Source organism: Ambystoma mexicanum, chromosome 4q (assembly GCF_040938575.1).
Source record: "Ambystoma mexicanum isolate Mex_15411 chromosome 4q, UKY_AmexF1_1, whole genome shotgun sequence".
NCBI classification, from domain to species: Eukaryota; Metazoa; Chordata; class Amphibia; order Caudata; family Ambystomatidae; genus Ambystoma; species Ambystoma mexicanum.
The window spans coordinates 1,296,634,507-1,296,655,154 of record NC_090928.1 but is presented as its reverse complement, the minus strand read 5'-3'; positions in this window follow the sequence as shown (position 1 = coordinate 1,296,655,154).

Here is a 20,648-nt window from a genome sequence, read left to right as displayed (position 1 = left end):
CCCCACCCAACAGGAAAAGTAGTCCCAAACAGAAGAGGATCAGGGGTTCAACTGGCAGGTAAGTAAGCAGCATGGTCTGCTGCAGGTAAGTCCACCCAAGCATTATGAGCCCGGCGCTTGCAGCGCTGGGACTGGGCATATTTATGAGCCTGGCGCCACTGGCGCCAGGACAGGGTCCAAAAGGTCCCAATTGGGACTGGCTGGCACTCGGAACCTGGGTTATGAGTCTGCTTCCAAGGGAGTTGGGTAAGTCCTGGCCTTTTGGAAGCAGAGATCATGACAGTACCCCCCCTCAAGGCCCCTCCCAAACCGGGCTTCCCCGGGGGCTTTGGCTTGTCAGGAAATGTTTGATGAAATCTTTTGATTAGACGAGGAGCGTGGACATATTCTGCAGGTTCCCAGGATCTTTCTTGAGGGCCGTAGCCTTTCCAGTCAATTAGGTAAAATAGCTTAGATTTGGAGATCTTGGAGTCCAGGATGCTTTTGACTTCAAACTCGAGTTCTCCATCAACTAGGATAGGTTTTGGGGATTTAGTTAGTCGGGTTTGAGGTTGCACGGGTTTTAAAAGAGAGACGTGGAAGACCGGATGTATCTTCATGTGAGGGGGCAAGTCCAACTTGACCGCTACTGGGTTTACTATGGTAGTGATGGAATAGGGACCAAGGTATCTTGGGTTGAATGTGCGTGGTCCTTTTAGAGGTAGATATTTGGTGGATAACCAGACTTGATCTCCTACTTGATATTGGGGGGCTTCCTTCCGATGTTGATCTGCTCCTTTCTTGTATTGTTCTTTAGCCCTTTGAAGGTGAGAAACGGCTTCCTTAAAAGCTTGGGTGATAGTAGAGTGCAGGTAGTCTACTGCTGGTGTTCCAAGATCTTGGGGTGGATCCAACTCTGAGGTTCGAGGGTGACAGCCGTATAAAAGAAAAAACAGGGTTTTCCCAGTTCCTGAGTGGACAGAGTTGTTGTAGGCATATTTGGCTATCCAAAGGATATCTTTCCAAGTTTTTTCAGTTTGTTGCAGCATGCAGCGTAAATACTGTTCCAGAGTTTGATTGGTCCTCTCGGTTTGTCCGTCGGTTTGAGGGTGGTGACTGGTCGATAATCTCACATCAATTTGAGCCGACCGACAACAACTTCGCCAAAAATGAGAAATAAATTGACTACCTCGATCCGAAATTAGCACTGAAGGAAAACCGTGCAGTCGGACGATGTTTTCGAGAAATTCTCGGGCCAGAGTTGTTGCTGTTGGCAAGCCTTTGAGTGGAATGAAATGCGCCATCTTGGAGAATACATCCACGATTACCAGGATTGTATTGTATCCGGAGCATGGAGGTAGGTCGGTGATGAAGTCCATAGAAAGCGTATGCCAAGGGCGAGGTGGGATGTCAATAGGGCGTAAGAGGCCGGCTGGTCTTTCCTTTTGACTCTAATTTTGGGCGCATACTCCACAGGACATTATAAAGTCTCTGATATCTTTTTTCCAAGACGGCCACCAGAAGTAGCGCTTGATCTTTTCTGAGGTTTTGGCCATACCGGGATGTCCTTCCATTAGAGACTCGTGATAACAAGAGATCACCTTTTTCTGTAAATCTGTGCTGGGCAGGTATAATCGTTCTTGGAAATACAATAAGTTGTCCTTTACTGCAAAGTCCTTTCCCTGCAGATGCCAATTCTGTATTTCTGCTGGAGTTATAAGTTGCCTGGTTTTATCCTTAATTTCCTCTATGGATTGTGTGGTTATTACACCCAGAATTCTTTGTTCGGGAATGATAGGTACAGGCTTAGGGTTGATCAAGTGTTCCTCCACTCCCATCCGAGAAAGGGCATCAGCTTTACCGTTTTTTGTACCAGGTCGATAGGTAATTATGAAGTCAAACTCAGCAAAGAATAGTGCCCAACGGAGTTGTCTAGAGGATTGGGCTTTTGCGGTTTTCAAATATTGCAGGTTTCGGTGATCCGTAATCACAGTAACGGTGTGTCGGGCCCCCAGAAGATAATGCCGCCAAGCCTTAAAGGCAGACTTGATAGCCAGAAGTTCCTTATCAGTAATAGTGTAATTGATCTCAGGAGGCGAGAATTTGCGAGACCAGAATGCCACGGGATGTAACTGATTGGTTACTGGGTCCTTCTGTGATAGAACTGCCCCATGGCAAGGCTCGAAGCATCAGTTTCAACGATGTAGGGGAGTTTGGGGCGAGGATGTTTTAGAATTGGTGCAGAGATAAATCTTGTCTTCAAATTCTGGAAATCTTGTTCCGCCTCGGTAGACCATTCAAAACGTTTGTTTTTCTTTAACAAGGCAGTGATGGGCTGGACTATTCGAGAGAATTCGGGGATAAACCTGCGGTAAAAGTTGGCGAAGCCTAACATGCTTTGAACCCCTTTTACGGAGGATGGTGATGGCCATTTGAGAATTGCATCGACCTTCCTTGAATCCATACGCACTCCGCTAGGTGATAATATGAATCCCAAGAATTCAACTTCAGTCACGTTGAAAACACATTTTTCCAACTTAGCGAAAAGTCTGTGTTGACGCAACCTCTCGAGGACCATTTTCACGTGTTTCCGATGTTCAGATTCCGATGAAGAATAAACGAGGATGTCGTCAATGTAAACGACAACACATACATCTATGAGTTCTCTGAGGACATCGTTCATAAAATATTGAAAGGCGGCCGGGGCATTGCAAAGTCCGAAGGGCATGACCTGATATTCAAATAGCCCATACTTGGTGCGGAAGGCCGTCTTCCATTCATCGCCCTCTTTTACTCGTACCAAGTGGTAGGCTCCTCTAAGATCCAGCTTTGTATATATGCATGCTCTTCTGACTTGGTCCAGGAGTTCAGGGATTAAAGGTAACGGATATCTATTCTTAACGGTGATCTGGTTCAGGGCGCGGTAATCTATACAAGTTCTAAGGTCCCCTTCTTTTTTTGGAACGAAGAACAAAGCTGAAGAAGCAGGGGACTTAGAAGGACGAATAAACCCATTCGCTAGGTATTGATCCAGGTATTGTCGGAGGTGAAGGTTCCCAGGCTCGGTGAGGGCATAAATTCTGCTACACGGAGGAGTAGATCCAGGTATCGGGTCTATCTGGCAGTCATAGGAGCTATGAGGAGGTAGAGAGTTGGCCTGATCCTTCCGGAAAACATCTTGGAATTCTAGGTATTCGGGAGGTAACTGGGGAGTCTCCGAAGAAATTGCTGCTAGAGCAACACCAGGTGGAGGGTGACAAGTAGAGACACATTCTGGGAACTGAACCGTTCTTGCTCGCCAATCGATCCGAGGATTGTGTTTCTCTAACCAAGGTATCCCTAGAATAATCTGGAACTGAGGGGCCTTGATCACATCGAACACGATCTTCTCATGGTGTCCATCTTGACTTACTAGCGTCACTTCTTGAGTGGTATGCGTTACTGGTCCGGAGGCTATCTCCGTACCATCCACCGTAGTAATGACGTCCTTTACAGCCTTGGGACAAAGAGTTAGATTCATCCTCAAAACCATTTCCTGATCCACATAATTGCCGATGGCACCGCTGTCGGCGTAAGCTTCAATCGCATGTAATCGATCCGGATGATCAGGGCTAATGAGGACCATAGGTATCACGAAATGCGAGGTCACGGAACTGGTTTTAACGCTCGGCAAGAGGACCTCTATTCTTGTCGGGCGAGGTCGTTTCCCTGCTCAGAGTTTGTGACCTTGGTAACGGCAGCTCCTACCGCCTTCTTGGCTGGTTTCACCGGACAGTCTCGAAGAAAGTGCCCTGAGTTTCCGCAATAGAGGCATAATTGCAACTGTTTTCTCCTTTCCCGCTCCTTTTGTGTTACTGGTCCTTTCAGGCCCCCTATTTGCATGGGTTCCCCGGAGTCTACTCCTTTGGAAGGAGTTGGTGGTTTGGAAAATACTCGAGCATCAAACTTGGAACGATCGGCCTTCCTGTTCTGCAGTCTGTGATCTATTTGAACGACTAAGTCTATATAATCCGAAAAGTCTTGTGGGGGATTCACTACTTGGGCTAAAACGTCTTTGAGCTCTCCACGTAGACCTCTATAAAACAGCGTAATCCTTTTGTCCTCAGGCCATTGAGTTTCCACTATTAGTCTGTTGAAAGATGCAATATAAGCCAAAAGGTCTTGATTACCCTGTCGCAACGAAAGAAGCTCATTGTCCAAGGCCTGCCCCTGTGAATGTCTTGCGAACAGTTTTTCCATACTAAGCTGAAAGGCTTGAAAATCATGGAGAACCGGATCATCTTGATTAACTAGAGGGATCGACCAGTCTGCCGCATTGCCACTAAGGTACGAAAGCACAAAAGCTACTTTAGCTTGATCAGTTCGAAAGGCTGCTGGCCGGCATAAAAAATGCAACCGGCACTGATTGATAAATACTGCAAACCTCTTTGGGTCACCAGAAAATCGTTCGGGCGGAGCCAGAGGTACATTCCCAGGTAGGTTGATCTGCACTGGATTCATAGGGGATGTTGAAGGAAGATTTGCCCCTGATGCGGGTAACGGGGTCTGTCCGGCTTGTGACTGTAGCAATTGTCTAGCAAGATCGTCTGTTCGCTCCTTGGAAATAATTAGTTCCCTTCTTAGAGCATTCGTTTCCTGACGAGCTGCATGCACTTCTGCCCTTAGTTCCCCAAGTAACCGGGCTAGGTGGTCGGTATCCGAGGTTTCCATAGCGCCTGGGCGAGAGTTTTGCGGTAGGCTTTGCGTTCTGTAACGCTCACCTGATTCTCGCAGAGGCGCCGGTCTTGACTGGGCGACTACCGTATCTTCAAAAGTGATGTGTAGCACCCGGTTGGCTTTTGGGCTGGACCTCTGTGCACTGTATGCCTGACTCGAAGAGTAAGATGTCTGCAGATAGAAAATATGGGATTAATGAACTGGGGTTATTGGGGTGTCCCTATCTCTTTCCTTTTCTCCTCTCCTGTAGAACCCCAAAGGTTAACGCTCTCACCTTAGGTAAGTGAACGCCGAGCTCTCCATCTGCCTCGGGGCAGGGTGCTGTAACCAGTTTCTTCACTGGATCGGTAGCGCAGGCATCTTGACTTCAGAGGACTGCTGTCCGTCGTTTACTTCACGAACGGTGAGTTCCGAATATTTCAAATGTCTTTAAAAGTCTTTTGTAATGCTGTCTCTTATTTTGCAGGGTTCCGGCGATGGCGGTTGACTGGCTGAAGTGAGTTGAGGATGGACCCGTATGCGGAATAGAAGAGCCTGGAAGCGCGTAAGTAAGCGCTTGTTGCTTGCTTCACGATGCGCACTAACTGTCCTTTTATTTTGCAGGTACCAGTTCGTAGCTGCTGAAGGATGCCGGAATGCCCACTGAGTTCGGCGTGGATGGAGTAATGGCACGTGAGTATTTAACGTTACCCAATGTCTTTAAACGCACCTTCTTTTGTCTTACAGATGCGGGATGCAGCGCCGAAGGCCTCCGGAGCGTGCGAAGAGTAGGTAAGCCTTTGTCTTTCAGATGCAGGAATGCTGCGCGAGGCGTTGATGACAGCCGATGGACCAGGTAAGAGATGCGCTGTCACTGAAGACCGTAGTGCTAACCTGTTCTTTCTTGTCTTTATAGATGTTGCTGAAGACTGGATTCAGGATGGTAAGCCTTTTTCCTTTAGGCCCAGGATCAGATGCAGAAGACACGATGAGCGTTCTGCTGCAGAGGATGCAGAATAACGCAAAGCAAGATTCATCCATCGGGTGTGGTTTAAATAGTCTCCTGTAGTGCTTAGGTGTCTCCTTCCACAGCCACGCCTAGGTAAGAAAAGAGTTCCTGCTTTCCAGAAGAGTTCCAGTGTTCTGAACCTAGGGAGTGGCTCCTGCCCCACCCAACAGGAAAAGTAGTCCCAAACAGAAGAGGATCAGGGGTTCAACTGGCAGGTAAGTAAGCAGCATGGTCTGCTGCAGGTAAGTCCACCCAAGCATTATGAGCCTGGCGCTTGCAGTGCTGGGACTGGGCATATTTATGAGCCTGGCGCCACTGGCGCCAGGACAGGGTCCAAAAGGTCCCAATTGGGACTGGCTGGCACTCGGAACCTGGGTTATGAGTCTGCTTCCAAGGGAGTTGGGTAAGTCCTGGCCTTTTGGAAGCAGAGATCATGACACCAACCCTAGTAAAGATGCCAAGTAATGCTTTTGCAAATGACTTGGCAGTTACACTTTTCAATGGGATGGCCTCAGGATATCTGGTGGCATGGTCGACCAGTACCAGGATAAACCTATTGCCTGAGGATGTTTGCGGGTCAAGGGGACCAACGATGTCGATCCCTACCCTTTCGAATGGTCTTCCCACAACTGGGAGTGGTACCAATGGAGCTTAGATTGTTGAACACTCTTACCAGATAATGGGCAGGAGGCACAACTCCTGCAGTGACTTTCTACTTGCACCCCCATCTTGGGCCAGTAGAAGTGCATGGATAACCTTTGCTGGGTCCTCTTAACACCAAGGTGACCAGCAAGGGGCACTTCATGCACCAGCTGCAGGAGGAAGGGCCTTGCAGCAGGGGGAACCACCAACCTCCTATGGTCTCCTTCTGTAGACTCTGTGGGCTCACTATACAGGAGTCCACCTTCCCAATAAATCCGATGCTTCCCAGGAGGTTCACCCTCAAGCTGGAAGCAGGCCTGCCTCCTTAGGCCTTCCAGAGATGGGCACTCACGTTGGCCTTTACTGAATTCTTCCCTGTCAGGACCACCTTCTACTAACAAGTCGTTTAGTTCAGGATGGTCATTGGGGTCAAATACTTCAGGAATTGCCACCTCCTCGTCAGGTCTGGGCGATTGACCAACTTCCTCCACCGCAGTGGTAGGCGAGTTCGGGGGAATGTTTTCTTTCCCTCGTTTTGTTTTTCTTACTCCTTTAGCCTTGGGTTTCCCCTTTGGTTGGGCAGGTCACTGATCTTGGCCAGTGCTGCCCTCGTTTGGGACCTTGTGCAGGGTCTGTCAGCAGTGTCTCCTACGAGCCCTAAAGCTCTGAGATCATTTCCCAACAAAACCTTTCCTGGGACGCTTCTCTGAATGCTCACTGGAATCCTGACTGCTGTACCATTGATAGTAAGATTTACAGGTATTACTGGAAACATGAGAGGTGGGCCGTCAGCCAACTTAGTGGGCATCAGAGTAGCTCTGGCAACTTCCTCTGAGTCTACCAAGGTAGAATCCACTACAGTGCGACTGCACCCACTACCCCTAAGAGCTGGAGTATCTACTCCATTGATCAGCACACTGTCCTTAAAGTAGTGCTTGGTGTTATCTGGAATCCTAGCATAAGCCTCTGCGACTTTAGGCTCCCAGGAATCCAGGTAAACTAAAACTACCTCAGCTTCTATTCCACTGGGGAAGGAATCTGAAGAGAAGGATGCTCCGGTAATCTCTTCTTCCTCGTAGGAGGAGAAGACCAGATTACCAGAGTGGACCCCCAAGGTTTTGACCTTGCATCTGGGATCCCCCTTCATGTGGTCAGTTGCTCCACAAGCAAAACAAGATCCATTGGGTCTGTTTACATAGGGAGGCTTACTATAACCAGAGTTCTGTTTCGGAGGCTGACCTACACTATGCTGTGAGTTCTCTTGTGTCTTACCCTTATTTTTCTTTTTGTGGCCCTTTTGAGAAGAAGATTTATCAGTTTCTCCACCCTCCTTATCTTTGGACTTTTTCCCTTCCTCCTGTTTACCAGGCTGAGTCTTGTCCTTATGGGACACTCGATGTGACACCCACAAATCTGCTGCAATGGCAAGTTTCTTTGGATCTATCTCCTTGGAATCTGCCAAATGCTGCTTAAGCTCAGGGGAAGAAGATGCAAAAATAGGTTCCAGCATGACAAGACTTATCATACCTTCAAAGGTAGAAACCTTATAACCTTCGACCCAGCCAGTCAAGTTTTTTAAGGATTCGGTTACATAAGATACCACCTTCTTTTTTCTTATGCTCTCTGAATCATTTTAAATATTGGGCAGGAGTCTTTCCAAACTTTAAAATGAGAGTTTGCTTCAACATTGCAAAATCTGCTCGCTCAGCCTTCGACATTTCCATAATGGCACTGCAGCCAGAATGGGGCAGTCTGCTAAGTAACCAGGCAATTTTATCAGCATTGCCAACTTGTTGAACTTCACATGCATACTCAAATGTATTCAGCCAGTCCATAACGTCATTCTTTTCCTCATACACAATGAGCAGATCTTTTGGAAACCTTGGATGAGAAGAGGCCCCAGACCCATGTCCAGGACCCTTGGATCCATTGGCAACTTGAAGCTTGGCCAGTTCCAACTGGTGATCCCTGTCTTTCTGTTTTTCTGCCTGTTTGATTTTTAGTTTGGCCATATTGAACTCAAGCTCTTTCTGCCTAAACAGCAGTTCCTGTTTCTTGAATTCAAGTATGGCCTCCCCATCAGCACTGGCAGAGGAAACATTAGACATTTCATCCTCCCTGTCCTCATGGTCGCCGAGGCCCAGTGCGGCGGCAGAACTGTCTGTTCTACCAGTGAGAGCAGCCCCACCTCCTTCCGCACTGTCCTCAGAAGTTATAGTGCTAAGATGAGCTTTTTGCCACGCCATGATTCTTTGGATCATTTCCATTTTGGTGCCTTGAGAGGAGACACCTCTCTCATCATACATCTTTTTCAATGTTTCGGATTTAGAAGCATTTAAAGTTAACAAGGTACTTGTTTCCATACTGATTGGATAAGACTATGGCCTTTAAAAATGTATACTAGGACAATTCACTACGTGTCCTGGTAGGAATAACTTGAAATGCCATCGCTCGTGCGCAACACAGGGTACCTTCAGTCCTATCCCACCGCTGTACACCAATTTGTTAAGATGGATTTCTGAACTCTGTCCTTGAGGGGCAGAGGTTCAGAAGGCCAGCCTAGTTTCTTGGAACAGGGTAACCTCTGGACAAGCCAGACCAATCAGGGTAGCGATGGCGGCAGTCAAGACTAGGTCTCAAGAGGGGTGAGAGTGACTGAAAGCCCGCAATGAGCACACAAAGCAAGGACGCTTACAAATTACTCCAGGCAGGTGTTATATTAAAAATATAGACACATTTATTACAAGGCCTTTGTAACATCGACCAAAGTAAAGAATCACGGCAAAACTCCAGTAAACCAACACATCACAATCAATACAATATATATACAATTACCGAGGGGCCTAAAGAGTTAGAAGCACAAAATATGCAGACCACCTAGATGGGGAGGGAAACAGGCAGTGCAAGTAATCGTTAGACCCAGTTCGACATCAGAGGCCACCTAACTAGAAGTAAGTCCGAGCCCTACGAAGAGTGGAGCCTTGTGCTCAAAAGTACCTGCACACGCAGGTGCCAACGGGCAAAGGAGAGTCACTTCAGAGAAATCAGACAGTTCAGAAAGGTGGACGAAACGATGATGAACAAATCCCTGTGACTCAGGTAAGGCCTCCACTTGGGGGCAGAAGCAGGGAGTGAGTGCGGGAAAGGGTTGCTGTTTACAACAGCGATGGAAAGCCACAGGCTCCTGCAGGAGGGAGACCGGTTAGGGTATTGACTACTCACCGGTCCCCGATGCAGGCAGACCCAGGCTTCTCCGGTTCAGTTTCGGTAGTGGCAGGTTCAGATGCAATCAGAAGGACGTCTCGACGCCGTGTAGATTCCGCGACAGCAGGAGTCAGGGTTGAGGGTGTCCTAAATGCAGCGAACACGCACAGGTTTGTTACCACAGCACGGCAACTCAGCAACCGCGTGTATTCCGGTCACAAAGCACACTTCTCACTTCAGACCTGGGAACGCCAAGTGTACGAATCGTGTGAGAGTTCCGACCACACAGAATTAGCAGTAGCCAGACGGCGATGACAGAGCAAGGTTCATTTGTAGGCTGGTCAGTCCACTGGATGGCCCAGGGATGCTTCTGAAGGCTTACGAACAGGATTTGGTGAAGGTGCTGAGAATAGTTGTTCCCGCTATTCTAAAGGGTCGAAGCGCCTTTGCAGACCTTCTCGTACGATCAGAGGCAGAGTGGTCTCGCAGGACGACAGCAGTGCAGGGTGCCAAACCTTCAGCGGGTCACCAGCGATTCCTCGACTCAGCTTCTTAGTTACAGGATACTTGGCTCCTTTATCGTTCGTTCGTGAGAACTCAGGAGATCGACATGGTAGTGGTGTTTCCAGCCTCCTCTTATCCAGATTTCCCTTCGCGCCAAAACGGAGGGCACCCAATAGGAGATCTGCTCGCAAAACACTCACACCATACGTGGACCTATCATGGACCACGGTGGTCCCAGGCATTCCAGACATACTAGACTCTCTGGCACCCAGGATGTGTATTGGAAACAGACAACCCAACCCACATCCTGGAGGCTCACATCAGGCATGCAGTAGCCTGCGAAAGCATCTGTGTTTCGCGGGAAAGTGCATGCCCAAATAAGGATGGACCCGGGTCAGCTCGACCTGGGGGAGGTGAAGGGGCAAGACGGTCAGCGGACAGGACAAAGAACCTCGTGGCATGTCCATCTTGGAAGCCAGGACACCCATTTGAGCCAAACGCGGGAAGCGCGATTAACGTGGCAAAAAGGGGTTCAAAATACAAAGAAATGATAGCTGCCACCAGTCCCGTCCGTGACACGCTTGCACAGTTCGTTAGAAATCCTTCGAGAGTTTCTAGGGCCTGTAGAATGACTAGAGACCCAAGAGTGCAGTAAATTAGGTTACAGTGCCCTCTTGTGTCATGTTGCACAAAAGCTGCAACATGAGTAAGGAACTATGGAGAACGACGTCTCCCGGTACTGACTGTCTTAAGGGCATGTCAGTGTCCCCGTAAGAAGTGAGCGAAGGCCCAGAGGAGTGCGGTGTAAGGCTGCGCTTCTTTGGCAAAGTCTAGTTCAGGGTGTAAAACAACAACAAAAAGTTTGGGGGTTGCCACATGGAAGGAAAATTACCTATAATTATGAAATCTTTCCTAACAGTCTCCTCTCCCAAATTCCCTAAAAAGGTCAAGTGGAATGGGGAGTGCACTCAAGCATTTGAAGGCCTAAAGAAAGCCCTTTGTCAAGCTCCAGTCCTAGGAGCTCCTGACTACAACCAAACCTTCATTGTGCAGACAGATGCTTCATATACAGGTATAGGTGTAGTCCTTAGTCAACTGGATGAGAAAGGTAGGCAGCACCCCATTTGCTTCATCAACAGGAAGCTGAAGGAACCAGAAACAAGGTGGGCAACCATTGACGGTGAGTGCTTTGCTATTGTGTGGTCTCTGAAGAAGTTTAGACCATACTTGTATGGATCAACTTTTGTGATTCAAACTGACCACCAACCCTTGAGATGGTTGATGCAAATGAAAGGGGATAACCCAAAACTACTGAGATGGTCAATCAGCCTGCAAGGGTTTGATTTTACCATTGAACACAGGTCTGGGTGTCACCACCAAAATGGTCTCTCCAGGATGATTAAATCCACCTGTCCCTTAGTCTGGGGGGACGAGTGTTAGGGAGAATTCTCAACATGTGCTAATTTCCGTTACCTTTTTAGACGCCCAGCAACTTTGCTGGATTTCTAGGATTTGATTTTTTTAACTGGGAAGAGTGTGAGCCTTTTTTCCCCACTCTTCAATGTATTTTGGATGTGTTTTACTTTTGTTTTCTTTGGTTGTGGGGTTCTAAAACAACTCCAATGGCATCATCTTTTTCTGTGTGTCACACAGCACCTTCAGTGCAGTGGCACAGGGATGTCTTTTAGACTTCCCAAGGTTTAAATACCTTCTCTGGGACTGACTACTGTCTCCCAGAGCATGTAAAGTTAAATTGACTTTACTAGTCTCTTTAAATGTACTGACCCAGCACACACTATCTTCCTATAGAGTGCTGGAGGAGTTGCCTAGCTGCCCCTGAGTCAAAACCCTCATATAACAGTCAAATGTTATCCTTTCCTACTTCAAATGGCAGGTGCCAGTGGTTTAGATCAAACTACCATGATTTTTCCCGACCGCTAACAACGATAGCTAAAAATCGGGTCAACCGTGTTTTTCAATATGGCGCCCAAGACCTATCTGTAAAAACAGACTCTGGTCATCTTTTTTCGCCATTTCTTTTAGGAAAGGTCCTTCTTGTGTTTGTCTTTGCACGCCAAACCAGGTTTGATCCCTTTGTTCGTTGGCCTTTGGCAGGCTTTAGTGCTGAAGCCCTCCTCGGGCACCTGAGTGTCTGGGGTGGACAGGATGTGAGGGAGGTGCCCGAAACTCCCTGTGCTTAGTCTCCTAGGAGACCTGAATGCACTCTGGCATGATTGGCCGGCTGGCTGTCCGGCATGGTCAGCCACCCTGCTGTGTGAGTGACAGCCAGGCTGGAATGAATGGGGGAAAACTGTTTAAAAGCAGGTCTCGACCACTGGACCGAAAGAACCGAAGACGAGCTGAAGGAAGAGGACTGCTGCAACTCCTGGACGACCGGTGAAGCCCTGCTGCAGGTCCGAATTGCCTGAAACTCCATCGACAGAGAAGCCCTTCAAGGTTAACTTCTTCCCTTGAGTTTGGTGGGAACAACCAACTCGCAAGCCACCTGGACACCGTCCCCATCTGGTCGAATTTTCATCAGAGTGCTGTTGAAAACCGGATAGCCAGAGGGAAGGAAACCAGCTCGTGGACTTTAAGGCACTCACACCTTAAACCGACGTCTTGCTACAGCTTTTGGCCTCATCCCTGGGCAGTGCAGGAACCTCCCGAAATCCTCCTTCTTGTCCCCACGACTGAAGCTCAGGAACAGCGATATCTGCTCGAACTGCCAGGAACAACTGCCTCAGCTACAGCTTTCTTCATTGAAAAGGTACTGTGCAAACGCGGTCAGGAAATCTTTTAGGCCATCGAGAAAGTGCGTCAATCTTTCCTCAACTACAAAGGCTTGTCCTTCCCTTAACATTCATCAAACTTTTCGCCTAGCCAAATTCTTCTACTCTCCGTGGCAAAGACTTAACCGTTATATACCAGAACTGTGCTATCCTATACAAAAGACTCTGACCCATTGACTTTGGTCCAGGCCTATTGGGAAGGATTGCTGGTTGTATCTAACTGAAACCCTTTGCCCTGCCTTTTAATGTATTTGGGCTGTCTATTCTTTAAACCTTGTCTTTTTCCTCCTCTAATAAGTATCTGAAGTGCCATTTTGCTCCCACCTCATTTGGAGCTAAACTTGTTCATTTACTTGGCGTTTGTATTTTTGTGGTTTATTAGTGTGTGATATTGAGCTGCTATGCTAGTGTAATGTTTTCTAACTGACTGAGTAAATAAATGTATATTTTTATACCATAAACCCTTGACTAGTGGATATTTGAATCACTGTAATTGTTGGTCCTTTGTGTAACTTGTTCTACTGCTCATTTAAACTCTTGAGATAAGTCTGGCTGCTCAGCCATCGCTACCACTTTACTGTATAGTACAGGCTTGTGCCAAAGGTGAAATTGTGCTTACACTTGTAGCCCTAATTACCTGTAGTGTTTCCAAAGGGTACTGCAGGTGATTCTGCCTAAGAGGGAATACCACAGGTAGAGAGTGAGATAGAGGGAAGGAAGAACCCAAGTTGGACCTGGGAGGATCGATCCAAGAGGAACGGGGTCAACCAGGCCAGGGCCTGATCGGTGATACCCAGGTTATCACAGAGACGATTGAGCAGGATAGCATGGCTGACCATGTCAAAGGCAGAAGAGAGATTGAGTAAGATCAAGGTCAGAGAGCTGGACTTCACTGATGTTCAGCAGAGCAGTTTCCGTGCTTCTGGCTGCTCTGAAGCCAGACTGATGGTCATGTAGACAACCGACAAATGTAAGATGAAGACAGAGGGGAGATTAGAATCAAGGTTAGAGAGCAGGTCTTCAATGATATGTAAAGGCCATCCAAACAGGTGCTCCCCTGCTCCTCCAGAACCATGCAGGACCACATTGAGAACCTCACTCCAGCCTTGGTCGATTTCTGCAATCACTCTGTCGCCACTGGATCTTTACCCTCTCTCATCAAGCACTCCCTTGTGCACCCCCTCTTTATAAAGCCTTCTGCCGATCCTACCTGTCTGGCAAACTACTGCCCGATCTCTTTCACTCCTTTCCTGGACAAACTCATGGAAAAGCTGGCCATCTCCCAGCTTACTCTCCACACTGAATCTGTTGGCTATCTCCATGACCATCAGTCTGGCTTCAGAGCAGCCAGAGGCATGGACACTTCTCTCCTGAACAACCGTGAAGATCTGCCCACTAATCTTGATTCCAGGGTTCCTTCTGTCCTCATCCTCCTAGACCTTTCAGCTGCTTTTGACATGGTCTATCATGCCATCCTGATCAATCGACTCTGTGAGCACCTGGGCATCATGTATCAGGTCCTGGATTGGTTGGCCTCCTTCCTCCTGGACTGACCCTCCGACATCTAACTTGGGTCTCTAACTTGAGTCCTTTCTCTCCACCATCTCTCTCCACATGTGATGTTCCCCGGGGCTCTAACCTCAATGTTTACTTGGCCCCTTTGGCCAACCTGATCTCTACCTTCTCCTCTAACTTTCAGTATTATGCAGATGAGACTCAGCTCTGTTTCAGGCTCTTCTCACGCTCCTCTCCTCTCACGCTCATTCCTGACTGTCTATCTGCGATTAAGGATTGGTGCACCTCAAACAATCTCTGCCTTAATGCCAGTAAGACTGATATCTTTCTCATTGGGGCCCCTTCCCCCATTGTTCCTCTCACTCTGGCTGCCCTCCTTGGCCCCTCTTCCTTTGTCTTCCTGTGAGGCAAAAAACCTTGGTGTCATCTTCGACTCCACTCTCTTCTTCTCTCCTCACATCATGGAGCTTGCCATGAAGGACAACTACCAGCTACACATCCTCAGAGTTATTCTTTCTTTTCTCACTTTCCCCCAGAAGCTCACTGTCTCCGGAGCCCTGGTTCTCTCCAGGCTGGACTACTGCAACAGCCTCTTTCTCGTCTGCCTTCCTCTGCTCTCCGCTCTCTGCAACAAATCCAGAACAGGACTGCAAGACTTGTCCTTGGCCTCATGCCAGGGACCGTATCTCTCCAGCCCTGAAATCTTTCCAGTGGCTCCCTGTGGCTGCAAGGATCAAGTTCAAAACCCTCTGCAATGTCCACATGGCTTTCTGAGCACGGGGCCCGCACTACATCCAACTCTCTCTCCCAAAATACCTACTTTATTGATCCCTTCCCTCAACTACCTCAAACTCTCTGAAGGTCAGATGCTTCTCCAGGCAGAGAGTGGGTGGTAGATCTCTCTCTCCTCTGCAAGTGCCTTTCTCTGGAATGGCCTCCATGCCCCTTTCAAATGTGAGCCGGATCACCTGAAGTTCCGGAAGCAGCTTAAGACTTTCCTTTTCTCCTCTGCCTTCTCTCTCTCTCCCCTGCTGACCTACCTGTTTGCTGCACCGACTTGGTATTTGGATACCCTCAGAGTCTCACTGGGTATCGGGCTCCTGCATGATCAGCCTCCCCTGCGCTGCCTCTGGGCCTACCGTGCCTTTAGGGGCTGTAACTGTAAATGTAAACCCTGCCTCCTTGGATTTACCCAGAGCCACGCTGCCCTTGCTGCACTTACTCAGAGCAATGCTGACCTGATTGCACTTCACCCTTTCCCTCTCCCTGGCACTTCTCCCTTCCTTCCCCCTTTGTACTTCTCCTTTACCTTCCCCCTGCGCTTTGCGCTGTCGCACTTGCACGATCTGAATGACACAAGGCCTAGTAAGATTGTTTGTCTTGTCCTCCCTCTGTCTTACCTCCCTTGTCTCGTCGCGCCTTGAAAAACTTGTGTACAGGAGCGTTACAAATGACATATCATATCATATACCCACCTGGTTGGCTAACGCATTCAAAATATTAGTGGCCACTCTCTTCTTCTCTCCTCACATCATGGAGCTTGCCATGAAGGACAACTACCAGCTACACATCCTCAGAGTTATTCTTTCTTTTCTCACTTTCCCCCAGAAGCTCACTGTCTCCGGAGCCCTGGTTCTCTCCAGGCTGGACTACTGCAACAGCCTCTTTCTCGTCTGCCTTCCTCTGCTCTCCGCTCTCTGCAACAAATCCAGAACAGGACTGCAAGACTTGTCCTTGGCCTCATGCCAGGGACCGTATCTCTCCAGCCCTGAAATCTTTCCAGTGGCTCCCTGTGGCTGCAAGGATCAAGTTCAAAACCCTCTGCAATGTCCACATGGCTTTCTGAGCACGGGGCCCGCACTACATCCAACTCTCTCTCCCAAAATACCTACTTTATTGATCCCTTCCCTCAACTACCTCAAACTCTCTGAAGGTCAGATGCTTCTCCAGGCAGAGAGTGGGTGGTAGATCTCTCTCTCCTCTGCAAGTGCCTTTCTCTGGAATGGCCTCCATGCCCCTTTCAAATGTGAGCCGGATCACCTGAAGTTCCGGAAGCAGCTTAAGACTTTCCTTTTCTCCTCTGCCTTCTCTCTCTCTCCCCTGCTGACCTACCTGTTTGCTGCACCGACTTGGTATTTGGATACCCTCAGAGTCTCACTGGGTATCGGGCTCCTGCATGATCAGCCTCCCCTGCGCTGCCTCTGGGCCTACCGTGCCTTTAGGGGCTGTAACTGTAAATGTAAACCCTGCCTCCTTGGATTTACCCAGAGCCACGCTGCCCTTGCTGCACTTACTCAGAGCAATGCTGACCTGATTGCACTTCACCCTTTCCCTCTCCCTGGCACTTCTCCCTTCCTTCCCCCCTTGTACTTCTCCTTTACCTTCCCCCTGCGCTTTGCGCTGTCGCACTTGCACGATCTGAATGACACAAGGCCTAGTAAGATTGTTTGTCTTGTCCTCCCTCTGTCTTACCTCCCTTGTCTCGTCGCGCCTTGAAAAACTTGTGTACAGGAGCGTTACAAATGACATATCATATCATATACCCACCTGGTTGGCTAACGCATTCAAAATATTAGTGGCCATAGTGATACTAGCACTACTAGGTTTCTCTGTTCTAAGACTAGGAATAAGCCCTTTTTCAGAAGGAATGAAAATAGTGATAAACCTGGAGACTCACGTGCATGAGTATTATGAGGAACCATGAATGAGACACGGGCGCAGAGACTTATGATTTTGACCATAAACGTTTATTAACAAAAGAAAAGGGGGTTGGGAAATACCTCCCTGTCCCTGCTCTAAGAGGTGTTTCTCTACCTCAATCAAAACTAAGGGTCTGTCAATGTCAGAGTGTCTGTAGCAAAGCATCCTGTTTCTAAAGTACTATTCTGGCCCTCACATTCTAAACATCAACTCTAAAGTGGAAAGGAAAAATGTCTTTGGCTTTTAGTAGTGTACACATGATCAAAAGGTTAATGTGTAACTCCAACACCAAAGGTACCAGGAGGATGGAGTTCCGTGTTCCAGGGGCTGGTTCCCTTCCTCCGGATTTCTCTGCACCCTGTTTTATATTTAAGAATATCAGTTTATGTTTCTCTTGATCAACATCACAACTGGTATACAAAGCAACTTAGCTGTTAGTCTGTATATTTTTAGGATACCTGGTTTACTCTCCTGCCAGGTTTCCTCTGTTCTTTAATATGTTTCCATAGCCTTTTGCTTGTCCTGGTGTATCCTTATCAGGACTTCCTTGGGTACTGTATATGACACAATGGTCAACTTGACGATGCCTGGTGTGCTTTACTGGCAGGGCCGTCTCACATTAACATGCTTACAACATGCATCTGACTGGTATACTCTCCTGCCAGGGCTTTTTTATATATGTATATTTCAGGGCCTGCAGTAGCAGCCCTGTAGTTATGGTTAAGTTGCTCAACCCATAGGAAAAAATAAGAAAAGCATTTTTTGGGTGGCTTATACCTTCGCCCCCCTGTATGTATCCTCACGAACCTTTATAAAAAAAAAAGTATATTGCCCCGTCAGATTGATCCTGAGAGGTTTGGTGAGGTTTCATCAAGTGGGGGCCAAGTTATAGGAGTGTCCACATTTTCTTTTTGTTCCTATATACGCAATGGGGAAAAAAATCTGCTCATGCCTACAGCCCAAACAGCTGGACGGATTTTCACCAAATTTGCGGCAGGAGCGGCAGCTTGGTCCCGAAAGCGTGTTTTTGTATATTTTGTATACATTCGCCAAGTCATTTTTTTTTTGAATGACCAAAAAGTAGGTAAAAAATCCTTTGTGATATCTGGGTTTGGTCCACGGACTCACTTCCGTTTGGGCCACGGACGGGGCCCTGATTGGTCCAGAGGATGAAGTGATGTCCATGGAAATCGGATGTGCCTGCTGATTGGTCAATAAAAATCGTGAGGTGCTTCAGATTTTTGGAAACGCCCGCCATGTTGGACCTGCGGACAGCCGCCGGTGTCCGCAAACACAGCGCTGGGGAATAAGTCTGGAAAACACATTTTTGATCATTTGGTGGTGGGGGTGGTGGGAAGAGAGGCTGGGAAGGGTAAGGGAGTGGAAAAAAGATGATAGGGGGCTATTGCTGTAGGTTGAAAAAGGTCAGTCAGGTTGGAATAGCTGTCCACGGACACCGCAGTAGTTTGCGGACAGCGCCGTGAATGGGTGGCTTGCAAAAGACATTGGGGTCATTTGATAGCTGGAAGAGGGTGCAGAAAAGGAAGGGAAGTGGAATGAAGGTAATGTGGAGCCGTTTTTATAGGTGAAAAAAAGGTTTACAAATGCTGCTGAGTCAGCCGTCAATAGTGGTGTCCGCTGACATCATTTCGATTGCACGGGGGGTCAAGATGATCAGCATTTGATGAGGTCACTGGAGGATGAAGCCAAAAAGGGGAGATATGTGTATTAGTGCCAGCGAGTATGTATCCAATGAAGATACAGTAATGTACAGACCCTATGGATGTTTGCACCAATCCAAGGTTTGCCCCGACCAATGTCTTGTTATACAAGAAGTGTGGAGCAGAGGGGAAAAGCAGAGACTTTGTCAGTCATCTCAGAGCAGATGCTGTTTCTAAATTACTCACCCCAGCTGAACTGGAGATTAAATAAATATATCTGTTTCCTGCACAATGGTGTGTTTACTTTGGAGTGTGCTTGAAAAATGGCACTAGTTGAACACTGACCATGGCTGCAAGCCATGAGCACTGGCTATTGGTAACATTATGAGGGTATAGTGGACACTGAACTAGGATGTAGGGTAGGTGCAGTGGATAATGGGTGTGACATTATATGTCAGGTTATTTATAAGGCGCTTAATACCCAGAGTTTTCTAAGCGCGGACAAGGGGATCGAACCTGCGTTGCTCCTTTTCGTCTTGTTTCCAAGGAGAGCACATTGCCCCTGAGTTATACTCCCAAGACTAGGTGGGTGGTTTGGTATGGCTGGGGTTATGGTGGAGCCTCATGTTGTAGGTAATTTGACCATGACTTGCATCTCCAGCATGTGCTGCTGATAACAATACACATCCGTATGTGTTGCAAAAAATATATTTGTTAAAGAAGGTTTAGCCAACATTCAAACAACGAGCGATAGAGTATGTCATTTAAATGCATACTTTGCTGATGTTCACCATGAAAATGTGCCTGTGGCCTTTGCTCGTTTTCATCTTACTGTGGAGGCCCACATGTGGAGGACACCCACATGTGCCTGCAACATTGCAGAAAACAAGATGGTTGATGAAAAAGATCTGCACAGAGGACAGTAAGCCTTTGGAAACTCAGGTCCCTCTATACATGCTGGAATTAGTTGTGATTTTATGTTATTTTTCATTTTTTGCACGTGTGCCCTGGGAGCAAGAGTCCACCTAGACTGGTGGGCAATTGCCCTTTTGCCCCTTTCTCGGTCCCTCCATGCACTCTCTATATATTAATGCACTGTTTCATCCATCTATATCCATGCATCTATAATTCATTCTGTAATCATCTCTATGTATGCAATATGATTTCTGGAATGAGTTAGTGCATTTTAAAACGTGTTGGACAGTCAGTTCATTAAGTAACGTTCAAATAGGTTGCAGAGTCTCAACGGTGAAATTATTTAACCAATGGACACAATTTATGAAGTGGTTGTATTGAGGTCAAGGTGGAAACCCCTATTTTCATGGTGTGCATTCGAATTCTGTTTTTTGAGAAGTGCAGAGATGGCTTGGATGTCTACAGGCACGATATGATAAGGTTTCTTTGTGATGTTGTTGCTTGACATTTCTTTCATTTTTTTTTTTTGCTTGACTTTACATTGAAGAAAGACTGGCACTTGTTTGTAAAAACTCTTTTGACAGTAATGCAATCACCACCAAGCCCAATCTGAACACTATGGGCAAACAAATCTGCATCCCAGCCACACTGGTGCAGGATGGCCTCCCTTCTGTGCATCCATATGCGACAATGCATACATGCCCAGGCAGGGCTTTAAGTGGCCAGGGCCAGCGTTGGCCAAGCCCTGGCGGGCTCTATGGCGGGGTCCTGCCGGGGCCCACTCGACTAGCCCTAGCCATGCCGACACCTCGGGCAGCAGTGTAGCTGAAGCGCTGCACAGTTACACAGTTTCGGAGTACAGAGACGTTACGCAGCAGGCAGCATTTTCATTCATGAAGCCCTTGGTTTTTACCATGCAGTGCCTTGAATGAAAGGGCTGCCTGCTGCTTGTCAGAGCTGGGGCACACTAGTGTCACATCTTTGGTACGTGTTAATTTTAGCGTAAATTAATAATTAACATATTTATGTACT